This window comes from Watersipora subatra, chromosome 6 (genome assembly GCF_963576615.1).
Source record: "Watersipora subatra chromosome 6, tzWatSuba1.1, whole genome shotgun sequence".
Lineage (NCBI taxonomy): Eukaryota > Metazoa > Bryozoa > Gymnolaemata > Cheilostomatida > Watersiporidae > Watersipora > Watersipora subatra.
Genome location: NC_088713.1, coordinates 12711368 through 12724999, shown reverse-complemented (window position 1 = coordinate 12724999; position 13632 = coordinate 12711368). Strand labels below are relative to the sequence as shown.

The following is a 13632-nucleotide window of genomic DNA, read 5'->3' as shown; positions in this document are numbered from 1 at the left end:
CACAATTTGTTTGCTTTCCTGCTGTTGGATACATAATGAGTCGAGATTACGCAGCTGTCCCCAGGTCTGAACCCGGCCTCACCTTAGCATGCGCAGACAAAGGAGTGCCACACTGATAATTTCAAAATAAGATAAACTTCACTACAGGATTTGTAAATTTTTGATGGTTTTAATTTATACGCTACCACGTGCACAATAATATATATATATATATATATACAATATATCATTATATTTTTAAAACAATAACTGCAAGAGACTTGCCAAATCATTAGTTCAAAAGGCAATGATGAAAGCGGGGATGAATTTGAGCACAAATTTAAAAAACAATATTTGCATAGTGCATAAAATGCTTTAGAAAAAAATTCATTTGAAGCATATAGGTGCCTTTTAATGCTTTTTAAATGCTTTCTGGAAGGCTCACCTATCTGGTATGTCTATGAAATTTATTTTAAGACTGCAGGGCTTTCTGCAATGCTTTAAAACAGTATACAGTTCACAAGCTATCGGCATGCTTAATCCATCATGGCTAACTGATTGTCAATGACAGTAGTTTAAAAACACTGCTACATTAGGCAGCAGTAAAAACTTTTGTTAAATCTTTTCTTTTTCAGTTTAATATATATAATATCTGAGTAAATACAAGATCTTTAAAATTTATTGAAAGCCTTTTACTAAAAGCATTGGAGTAAGTAAGAACGTCAAAGTTCAGAGTCACAGTTAAATGGCATTGCCTTAATTAGTGTGTCTCTATCAAAGCCGGGCACTGCTACACTTTTGCTGTGTCATTTGCTGTTAATTTCTCTCATCCTTTGTCCAGCTGGAGACACTCCATAGGTATTACGTAATTACTCTCGCATTGAGGGTCTGCTGCGCCAAATTGGACATTCACTGATCCCCATAGCTCGTTGCTCTGGCAGTGATTATTTCTAATCACAATTATTCTAAACATAGATGTTTGGATTCATCAAATTGAAAAACATTTAAAATCCCTAATTGGAAATTATGCAACTCCTATTAAAACATACATGATAATAATTGAAAACTACCTAATGATGGAACAATCTTCTGCCAACACAATCTGTTTGAACTATTATAGCAATAACAAGTAACAGTTATTAGCGGAGAACATTGGCTAAGAGAACATTTCAGGGGTTGATGTAGATCTGGCCATCCATAGGAGCTTATTTGAGAATTGAACAATGAACCACAGTTTGAATGCCTGGAGTTCTAATTGAACAGGCAACGGCTGTCTAAAAAGATAATGAAACTTATGAAAGGTTGGGAAGTTAAAAAGGAGCCTAGCTTAATCATTCTCCAAGTTTGTGATGACAGCTCACACCTAAAAAACAGAAGAACATTGTTTGGTTTAATCCAAACTTGTAAATACTAATGATTGGATCCGATAAGCGCCCCTAGCCCACATAGGTTGCTGTTTTTTAGGTTTGGCTAACAGCTGAAGCCAAATAAGTAACTAATGTATTATTATTGTACCAGAAAATTTGGCCAATATTTTATTATTAGGTTATATAACATCTATAATAGATGTTATATATATCTATTATAGATGTTATATAACTCAATTATAAGATATTGGCCAAATTTTATGGCAAAAATTTCATTAAGAGTTGAAAAACATGTTTTCTTGAGTTGTTTGTGATAGATAGCCAAGCTACTTAATTGCAACGCAAATAAATGGCATTTTGTGCATTTCAAAAGCATAGTAGCAAGAGCTAATGCTTTCACTTCTACATATACAGTTAGGTAGTTGGTATAATGAATCAATTCGGGAGTGGCTACCGGTTTCTGTCTAGATTGCGTAATAGCAAATGTGCTGAGGTTCTACCGTTCTGCTATGTCATACTGCTGAGCCCTATAGTTTGTTGTTGATCTGTATTTCATTTTCATAACAATAATTTTATGAACTTATAAATCTTGAATATTTGATATAAAAAAATTTCATAAAAGGCTTTTATAAATAGACTTGGAAACAATATTTCAGTTTGTTTTTATAACTTTTTTGTGCATTGATAAAGCGATGTAAAGTACAATCACTACAAAGCTAAAACAATCCTCCTCAATATTTCTTACTCTTACAAAAATATTACTTTCACTACCATCAGAGTCAGTGCTGCTATTTTTTGTCGGTTTAATGAAAAAAAATCTAAATCTGAATTGGCTATAATGTCATCAACAAAAGTAATTATCTGTTATCTAATGACGAAAAACATCATGAATACTTTAACAGATGATTGAATGTGAGCCAGTGCTAAAACTAATATTAATGACATATTTAATGACAGACTTAATCCTACTCTGCTTATGATAGGTAATCCAATTCACATGTATCTCGGAAGGTTCTAACATAAAACTTACACAATAATGTTGGTTTTTTCGGTTGGAAATGTCCAAACAAAAATTTAAAATTAGCTTGTGATTCAATGCTAATTTTATACAACAGATTTTGGACAACATTGTCAATACCATAAAAGTCCTAAATATTATTGGTTATGTTGTCAACGGATAATAAAATCAGGCTACTACGCAATTACTGGGAAGTTCGCGAAAATGCGCAGTCGACCATATATTTCACATAAATGACCATAAGGCAGTGAAAGCGTATACGACACTGTATATTGTTAGTCATATGTATATTTAGTGATCGAATCTTAGGAAAACCAGAAACATGAGTGTACCAGGACCTTTGAAATTGAAATTGGAAATTGAAATTCATTGAAAACTACCAACTAAAAATGTATAATGATAAAAATTAGATTTAAAAAAAACAAAACACCAAAGGTAATATCAATTAGCTACCTATAGGAAGTGCGACTTTGGCTTTTCCAATCGTTGAAAGAATATACAGTAGGCCTACATTACGAGCTCCTGCAGCATAAATAATCTTTTCCAGTGAAGTTTACAATATATTGATTGTACAATATAAGAACAGTAAAATACATGTGAATTGCACAACCCATTCAAAGACCTTTCCAAACTGACCTTTCGGGCATACAAAGAGGAAAAACTTGACGTAATTTTTTTTAAATATGTGGGGTGTACTGTAACTGCAGTAATATTAGGGTGCATTGACAACTTTTCTCTGTTTTTGATCAACCTCATTTGTTTTTTACCATTTTTCAGTACTTCCACAATAACTTGGGGAGCGTACATCTTTGACGTTCATTTACAACGATTTACTAATTTTTCTAAACAGCAATGTATAATCGGCAAAGGAAAACTAATAACAAATATTTTATGTCTACAAGGAAACAAAACAACAAAATATTTTACAAAAGCTGTTCTGCCTGCTCATCACCTATCTGTATTCAGAGGTCAAGGTTAGGAAAAAATAGAACTAGTGATGATACTCCCACTCGTTACATCCACATTGGTGGACTTACGCTGTAACACCTGCACCAATCAATCGCCTTTATAATTATGAACATTGCACAATTACCCTATTCTCTGTTTTGTCGGTACATCTGGCAATCTGTCACAACCAACTAGATTGCTACAAAAATTATATACATAATATGTATAATGCTATATTCACATAGTCTTCTCTCTTACATGTGAAGCAATCAATATAAACTAACGTTTAAATCAAAGTTGAGAACTTACTCGACTTAGCATGTAATATGGAATTTTTTTGGTAGTCGGCAGAAAAAACTTTACAGAAATGTATTTCGTCTAGACTTTAGTTCTAAGAGGTATAGGCCTACGTTATAGGAGCGTTTACTGTATATGGTAAGATATGGGGTTTACTATAAGATAAGCGTTTACTATATATGGTAAGAGTGATGGGAGTGATAAGAATGGCTTAGCCTTGTGGTTGGTCACTCTTGTTAGTAGACTTGCGGTCTGAATGTCATGAGTCCAATATACTGCAAAGCGATTTTCTCATTGCTAAAGCTTTATCGCTATAATTTGGTGAATGAATGACAGACAGACAAACATTGAGATTTGTGTATATATATATATCTATCTGGATTTAACCCTGCATTTATTTATTCTAGCTTGTTCAAACTGCCATTGTGTTATCTTAAAAATTTTAGCAGCAAGGCCAAACGGCTAACATAAATAATATACAAGCTAGGGCCCAGACAGTTCTATTTTCCTAACAGCTTTCTGTAAACTGCATCATCTGATTTGCTCTAAGGTCAGCATATAGCATGCATGCATATACCGTAACAAAAATAGGTTATTTTAATGTTTTATGTTTGAATGTACATGTTGGTTCTAGTAAGTGTTACAGAGCAGGCTTTATTATTCACATGTGTGTTCTACCACTCTTTAACTAGCTCTGCCTTACAAACCTGGCCCTTCAGGCTGAGAGCCACATAATGTGTATATAACGAGTATGTGATAATATTGCAAAATACTAGATAAGCAGCTGTAATAACATTGGCCTTGCTTTGACTGCAGCAGCCGTAAATAACATCTCTGTCACATCTAGAAATACTGTGACGATTAATCACTATGTTTCCATGGTGCGCAGTACTGCGAAGCAGCCCCCCTCCGAAGTCGGGAGGATTGTACGTTTCCATGCTGCGCAGTGGTTTTCAGAATTTCAGCAAATTAGACAGAGAAGAGAAATTGTATAAATCGAATCACCTGATGGAGAAATAGATTCGATCACGGATACCGAACGTCATAAACGGTCTTTTTATGATTCTGTCGTCATTATACTTTTATTTACAATACACATTCACAAGGTTTTACAAACCTTAACACACTTTTTACAAAGTATGTTAAGTATATTTTTAATAAGTATTTTCAAGTAATATATTATTTATACGTTAATTTAGGACTTGCCACCTATTTTTCGAAATGTGTTGGCATCGATAACAAAGTCCAAGAATGTAATCACCTCATCATCCTCGTGAATGCAGACCATAATTAAATTTAAGTGAAAGAAGATCAGAAGAATAAAAAAAACAAGATTAGCAGGACAACCTTTGTACTAGTTTATGGCCTTCGAAGAATCCCTATCCACGGCATGAGAGCTATGCGCAGCCACTGCACAGTCGCTGTTTCTTTGCTGCGAATTTGCACTGGCTTCGCACTGATCAGTGCGCAGTGATTTCAGTGGGAAGACGCCGTTTCCATGATTCGGAGATAGCGCAACTCCGAAGCACTGCGCACCATGGAAACATAGTGAATGTTAGTCTTGCTTCATAAATAGGTGTATTTATAGGCCCGCAGGATAAACCCGGCAATCAGCTGAAACTTGACCACTCCGACCCATATTTCTCAGTCCATTGGTCACCTGCACCTAAATTAGGCAGGGCTAAGAATAAAGGGAGTAACAGACAGAAATTCGTGCCTGTCCCAGCAACTATAGGCAATGAATTGGTACACCACAATTAGCTCTAAAGGTTAGCTCTGAGGTTGATTAGGTAACATTGTTTTATGGACTGGCTTGATGATCTGGCCAAATACAGAGCTGAATGCAAGCTGATGATACTAATTAATCTTGGCTTCACTCACATTTTCATTGCTACCCTAGGACACTTAAGTATTCGCGGCATCTAACTTTCGCGTTTTCGCGGAGTCATCATCACGCGAAAAATTCATTCGCGAAACTAAACTATCATAACGAACTAGCGAAAATTCGAAATTAAACAGCTATGTTCTACACAGGCCTGTATTCACTGGTTGCAAGTTGGGGGGCTAATGTTAGACGACTAGTTATGAACATCTGGGGTGTGGAGAAGGAGGGGGGGTGCTGTAAGCTCCCAACAGGTTTCTCTTATGTAGGGCCTCAGCCGGGCCTCTCACGTGAAGTTTTCAAAAATTTTATTGGCAAGTATCAACATTTTTCTATTTTTTGAGATTTGCTTTGTTTTAGCTGATGTGACTGACAAAACGTTTTAAAATTAAAACAGGCAAAACTTGTATGCAGTTAAAAAGCTCAGAAAGAAGACATATTTTTCTTTTAAGCGTTTTAACAAAGATCATTTTTGCCGATTTTATTTCAAGTTCATTAAGTAGGATATGGGCAAGCAGATGTTTGCTAAAACTTGATATTTTGCAAACCTTTATAAAAGTCGTTAACAAGAATATTTTGCCGCTGATGAAGATAATAATGACGCCTAAGAACTACTAAAAGTTGATGTTTGTATCTATGGCTTCGAATAAAGTGATATTCTACAGCGATAAAAACCTTTCTATAGCCGTTGGACTATGAAATTCCTAAAAAGTTGGGGCGTCTTAGCTGGCCAGCTGTCCAAGGGAATACGGCCCTGTAGTTCATTGATATCCACAACAAAATCGTGATATTAGAAATGCAGATAATTTTGTGTGTGATTGAGCTCATTGGGAAATTTCTAGTAAATTCGTTAATACACCGAATGAGCAGCATGGCAAAGCAAATTAAGATAACAAGTTTTTTTGGAAAAGCCAAGACAAACGAAGAAGATGATGATATCAGTTTAGTCACCGAATTTGTAACTGATGAGGATGAAAGTCTGGTAGGTGAAGTCATACAATTAAATAATACTTATTGTAGTGATGAATTTTACTGCCAACCAAAAACGATAACAACCCTCACCAGGTCCAACCATGTTATACAGTTCTGGTTGTGATGTTGGTTGTTATTTATTTTCTTTTTTATGAGACATGACCTGTATTTGATTTTGTTTAAATTTGAAATATTGTGAACTCAAAACGTGCCATGGCCATCGCTTGCTATAAATACTTGAGATCTAATATTGGTACCATATCGGTCACGACGGAAAGGACCGAGACGTCATTGATAGTCCAAGAAACAAATGGCAGCAAGCGATCACGTTGAATTATCGATTTCTGCCATACATTTATACCTGCGGGTTACAAATACAAACTAGTCGCAAATATAAAAACTTTTTTTACTAGAGGACCGGCCCTGAGGAATCTAATTTGTTTGTTCCACTGTATTTATTTTCACATCACTATATTTTCGCACTCATCAGAGCTGCGAAATTAAGTTGCAGCGAAATTTTACTCTGTGTGCTACTCACGAAACTAAATACTAGCGAAATATAAGTGTCCTAGGGTACATCATCCAATATGACTAATGTTGAAGTATAATCAAAATAACTATATTATAGCATTTGTAGACTCCTCCCCTCCTGATACATGGAGTTTTTAAAGAAGGTGCAAACCAACGGTGAAGGCCTCAACATCGCTTCAAAATCTTATAAATCGCACCGTCAAATACTTCAAAACCACTTCTGTCTCTTAAATAACCTATCTAAGAACTGTGGTAACTGAAGGCCAAAACTTCATGCTGGTTGCTTTCATGACACCAAGGCCAACCTTGCGGGTTCTCAAAAAGGGCACCTGGCTCCATAGATGTTAATTAATATTGAGGTCAAGCCTTTTTACTTGTGGCTGCTACTTGCCAACAGACAGCGTGTGTAATAAGAAAATTGTGATAATAATTGAATTTTTGCATCTAGTTGCATTTTTTCAACAATTCATCTCAACAACTATTAGACATGGTCATGATAAAAAACACTCTAAAATAATTTGAGTTATGACATACTAAACTTTGAAGTATAAAGAATTTATTGTATTATAAACATTTCCAAGTATTCCTAATATTTTTCAGATATATGGTAAAAGTGAGAATCTTTTTGTCCCCTTGTTAATATATGTTTGTGTGAATCCCTGTTGCTATCTTCGTTCAAATGTCATTCATGGACAAATTAAAAGTATGTTGGAAACTCATTAAATAAAAATGAGACTGTAAAAATCAACCATTTCAGTTAAGCACACATGTTTTGGCTTTATTTTAAAAAATTGGAGTTTTGCAAAAATATATTTGGCATATAATTTACCAAGTTTAACTAAAAAAACCTCATAGTCTCAGATTTTGATAATTTTTTTAATATGTTGTTGACCATATTGAAAAGCGCTTATATCCCAAATTTTGATATTCTAGGGTCATTGGTTCAGGTGCTAAGAAGATTTCAACATTGACCATTTGTAGCCCGAGTTTGAGGGCATAGCACATCTACATGTAGCTGAATTTAGACTCATATGATCTGAAGAATATACAAGTTAATTATCTAGATTTTTGTGTCTACACAAAGTTTCTATATTTACACAAACAAATATGTTTGAAATTTTTTAGATAAATAATGGGGGAGATAGATGACTTAAACCAAAAAGGAACGAAAATGCTATTTTAGCGACTATTCAAAAACAATTATCCCTCCTATCATATAATTTGCCTTTGTTTCTGTTATTATTTCTGAATTTTTCCATGCCTCAGCTATCCGAAACTAGTCTCATCTTCTCTGTAGATGTATCAGGTCAGCGTCTGGAAGCCATACAAAAATAAGGTCTTTGTCGAATTACTGCAAAAGGAAAGGTCAAGGTCAACCTGCGGTTTCAACAGTCGCACATTTTTCTCATGTTTTACACCAATTAGCATATGCAGATTTCATTAAAACTATCAAAAGTTTGTGTTTCAGCCTGTAAAATGCTGAAAATTGAGTTACAAATGCCCTCCAAACTCCTTTAAAACTTGCCTCAATCAAATGAGGTTATCCCCCCTTGTCAAGCTTTAACTTGGCTGATTATTAAAATATTATCCTATCAAGTTCAAATATGCCGTGTAATTTTGATTTGTGATTGTGGTAGTAATGAGCCTAAAATATTTTCTTAACTTACATTCCTCAATGTTATCAATTGTTGTAGCTTCAAATGCATATGCTTTGCCTGAGTTGGTGGTAGATGGCGGCGCCACAGCTAATAGAACATGCTCTTGTGGTACTCAGCAAATGTCATCTTGCTGTGGCCATGTGAAATTGTTTGTTGAGCCTTTGCATATGAATCTCACATTAACACAAACGTTCTCTCGATCATAGCCAATTGCCATCCTCATATACCATCGACCATCATATATACAGGCCAGATATTGTCCAGGTTGAGGTGTTAAGGTATTGCTGGTAACATGTGAGTCATCAGTCTTCCCAACTTTGTATTCTTGTAGCGTACATTTTTCATCAACCAGTGGTGAAAGTTTGCAAACTTCAATGGCTGTTCTACTGAGCGGCTTGAAACAGTGCTGGTTCTGAAAACCAATGACTCGTTGTGCTGCCTTGAACCTTGGTTTTTAATTCGCTGCTTGTTCTGCGACTTCTTCAGTGAGTACATAAAACACCTCCACCCCAGCAATGTTTTCTCTAGCATACTTGCACAGTGGTTTAGCACTGAGCAGTCTTTCTTTTCCTGACTTAACTAACTGCTTGGAGTGACGGGTGGCCAGTCTCTTGACCACCCCGCGAATCCCATCTCACGGACCTTTTTCATGTGAGATGGCAAAGAAGCTCCAAGATGCTGTAAGATTTAAATCAAGCTCAAGGTAACATAAGTTGGCAAAGTTCTTGTAATTCTTGTATTGGGCGCCAGATCCATCGCTGAAATAATTCACATGAGTCACTTGATGTAGGTTTTTTTAATGAATCTGATGAGCGTTCTCTGGAATGTATGTATACAATCTAAAATGCGTTATCCGGATTGTACGCTTTGGATTGTAATCTAAAAGTGCTGCAAAAATTGTTTGCGAAGTATTGGGTCACATAATCAGATTACGACTTGCCGATTAGACCAAACCAAAAGAAAACGGTAAAGTAGCAAGCATCTATATTTGATACGGTGTCTTCGGTAAAACCCGAAGTGTTTGTCATAAACCAGTTCTACGATAAGTTTTATATTGAGCTTTTTATTGGCCTTTCAATTCACATGAGAACATCACGTGACAAAACAATAACCAAATATCATGTCTACGTCCAAGAAATAAAGAGATTCGAATCTACGGCAGCTTTTCGTTTTTGAGCTTTTAAGAGCTTGTAATTACATTTTCACACATTTGGCACCTACACCACAACAGAGTAAGACATGGTGAATCTTTTGATACCAAATAACTGTAATGTGAATTTTGTTGCAGGTCAACCTTTAAGTCAGGAAAAGAAAGACTGCTCAGTACTGAGCAACTGTACAAGTATGCTAGGGAAAACATTGCTGGGGTGGAGGTGTTTTATGTACCCACTGATGAAGCCGCAGATTAAGCAGCGATTTTGGAACCAAGGTTCAAATCAACATAACGAGTCATTGGTTTGTAGGAAACAGCACTGATTCAAGCCACTCAGTAGGAAAGCCATTGAAGTTTGAAAACTTTCACCACTTGTTGAAAAAAATGTATGCTACAAAGATATAAAGTTGAGAAGACTGATGACTCACATGTTACCAGCAATACCTTAACACCTCAACCTGGACAATATCTGGCCTGTATATATGATGGTCGGTAGTATATGGGGATGGCAATTGGCTATGATCAAGAGAACAATGATGTTAATGTGAGATTCATGTGCAAAGGCTCAACAAACAATTTCACATGATCAAAGCGAGAAGACATCTGCTGGGTACCACAAGAGCGGTTTTTTATTGGCAGTGGTGCCACCACCTGCGACCAACTCAGGCAAAACATATGCATTTGAAGCTACAACAATTGATAACATTTAGGAATATATGTTAACAAAATAATTCAAGCTTCATTACTATCACAATCACAAACCAAAAGAAAACAGAAAATTTGATAATGAATGGATAATAATCAGCCAAGTTAAAGCTTGACAAGCGGGATCATCTCATTTAATTAAGGCGATTTAAAAAGGTGTTTGGAGGCTATTTGAAACTCAATTTTAAGCGGTTTACAGTATGAAACACAAACTTTAGAAAGTTTTAATAAAATCTGCATATGTGAATTGGTGTAAACATGAGAAAAATGTGTGACTTTGTTGAAACCACAAGTTGACCTGGACCTCTTCTATTGCAGTATTTCGACTAAGACGTTAATCTTGCAGGCTTATGGCTTCTATACGCAGACCCGATGCATCTACAGAGAAGACGAGACTAGTGTTGGATAGCTGAGGCTTGGGGAAATTCAGAAATAATAACAGAAACAAAGGCAAATTATATGTTAGGAGCAATAATTGTTTTTGAATAGTCGCTAAAAAAGCATTTTTGGTCATTTTCGGTCGAAGTTATCCCCCACATTATTCTTCTGAAAATTTTCATTCGTTTACTTGTGTAAATATACAAATTGTGTGTAAACACAAAAGAATCTATACCTCTCACTGGTATATTCTTGAATTTATAAGAGTCTAAAGTCAGCTAAATATGCTATGCCCTCAAACTCGGGCGAAAAATGGTTCAAGTTCCCCAAGTTTCATGATCGGATAACGACTAGATGATTAGACCAAGCCGAAACAAAACTGTAAAGTAGCGAGCATCTATATTTGATATGGGTTTCTCGATAAAACCCGAAGTGTTTGTCATAAACTAATGCTACGAGAACTTTTCTATTGAGCCTTGTATTGGCCTTCAATTTCACGTGAGAACATCAGTTGTCAAAACAATAACAAAAAATGCTGGACTAGCCTACGTCAGTAAAATAAATTGATTCCAACCGGCGGCGATTAATTGTTCGATTTAGAGCTTTTAAAAGCTTGCAATTACATTTACACATATTTCGCACCAACAACACAGCAGAGTAAGACATGGTCAATCTTTTGATACTATACACCTGTAATGTGAATTTATTTTGTGCAAGTCAACCTTTACAGCTTTTGATTAAAAGCTCTTAAATTAAAAATTAGATTAAAATTCTTGTTATATATGTTGGATGAAATGTGGTGTATTCTTGCATGTGTGACACAATAGTTATGATATAGTTAACTAAAAAATTCACAGACGTCTAAAACCATCACTTTTTGTGAGATTTACAATGTAGCTCTCTGTTTCAAAGTTCAATGTATTACACGAGCTAATTATATTTATCAAAGCGTTTTCATAAAAAGATTAAAATGTTGATATCATCGAAAATGTTGCAACTCTTACTCACTATTTATTGAGTAGGACGTACAACTAATATTGATGTCATTATTTGGCAATTACTTCCTATAAACCTTTTAAAACCAATATTTTGAAATTGTCCATTGCATAAAGTTTTAAAAATCGTTATATAATCGTTGTATTTTCCTTCTTTTGACTTTCTGCATGTTGTTTTATGTGATTTGGCTGCAGGGATGTTTCAAAATTAAAATTGAGAATTTTTGATTGCATTGATAAAGTTCAGAAGAAAATGTTTACTCCAAAAAGATGTCAATCATTGCACTTCCTGTTCTTCATCCAGTGATGTCATCGGCTATTGCAGCCAAGTTGCGGTGTTATGCATATTTATTGACGTACATATTATTTGTGTTTGCTTATGAGTGTTTAGATGCAAATTAGAATGTAAGCCTATCCTTAGATACACCGCTATAGCCAGTTTCAAATATTATAAAGATAGTTTGATTAGAATTAGTCCCACTGGTTTCCTTTAAATACTGTATGAACACGTGAGTATTCATTGATAACGTGATAGTATGTCTATTTTTGTAAACAACTAGCATGACTATGGATGTAAGTTTTGGAGAGGTCTGAGCACTTTTTTTTGTGTGAGCATTGTAACTGGAATTGAGTTTTGCTAATTTTAATCTTAAAACATCCTGTCTGTCAGAACACCAAAAACAACCAACAAAATTTCAAATGATGGAAAAACTTCAATACTTTTTGACCAACTATTTTTGAATTTGACAGGAAAAGAGGCCGTTAAGACATCGAAGCAAATGAACTATGTATTAAAATTGAGACTAAAATGTCACAAGCATCTTAATTACTGTTTAAACCGTATAATGATTGCTGACATTTCCAGAAGCACAGCAAGCGTTATATTAAAGTGTAACAGACAGCAAGAAGAACCACACGTTTTTAAAAAGCTTGTGAAAAATCATGGCAGCTTTGACTATCCATCATCAGTGACCTCTAAGCACAAGTTGTCTTATCCTGCATATATGCACAGCTACAAGCAAGGTGCCTGGATTATTGTATTGGTAGTTCATTAGTACAGCCTTTTCATTAGCCTGTTCTCCATCAAATACAAACTCCAAGCAGTTCTACTTGTAAATGTATGAGAGTGTAAACTGATCAGTTCTTTTAAATATTTTTTACAAATGTTTGTTTGCATCTCCTTGCTGATTTTCTACGCATAGTACAAGATTGCTGGGACTGTTCTTGATCAGTGTGAAAACCTAATTTTCTCAGCTGTCGCTATCCTTGTGCTTTTCCTCTAGCTGTCTCTGGCAGTGATGTTTCATGAACAGGCTGAATTCTAAAAACTTTACCTCGGGAAATTATCAAAGCAGCAATTTATTTGTAAAAAATAATTTTTTCGTTGCAACTTTTCAATATTTACCCAGTATGAAACCTTACCTATTACGCAACGTTTTTCCCAAACCTTTAACCATGGCTTAGAGCAGAAGGAGGCCCAGAATTCTTATTACAGAAAAACTGGTACCCTGTCAGTCTGGCAAGCTGAATTTGTAAAATTATTACACATAGGCTATGGGCCGAGCAGGCAAAACAGTTCTAGAAATGATGTTCCTTTGGCACCCCATTTTGGTGGCATTTTCTGCAATGATTTAGACTATTTTTGGTATGGAGAGCTCAAAACTGAAGTTGCCGCAGCTGCCATTCCCACTTCTATGATAAATTTGATAAAAAGAATATATTAGGATTTATCTCCCCTGTAAATTAAAT

The 13632-nt window shown here is 35.3% G+C and overlaps 1 protein-coding gene across 2 annotated transcripts in view; it reads left to right on the top strand.

Annotated features, from left to right (window-relative positions):
- LOC137398582 (putative adenylate cyclase regulatory protein) overlaps positions 1–13632 on the top strand; it is a 132450-nt gene that overhangs the window by 71347 nt on the left and 47471 nt on the right. The gene's annotated exons all lie outside the window — the stretch shown is intronic.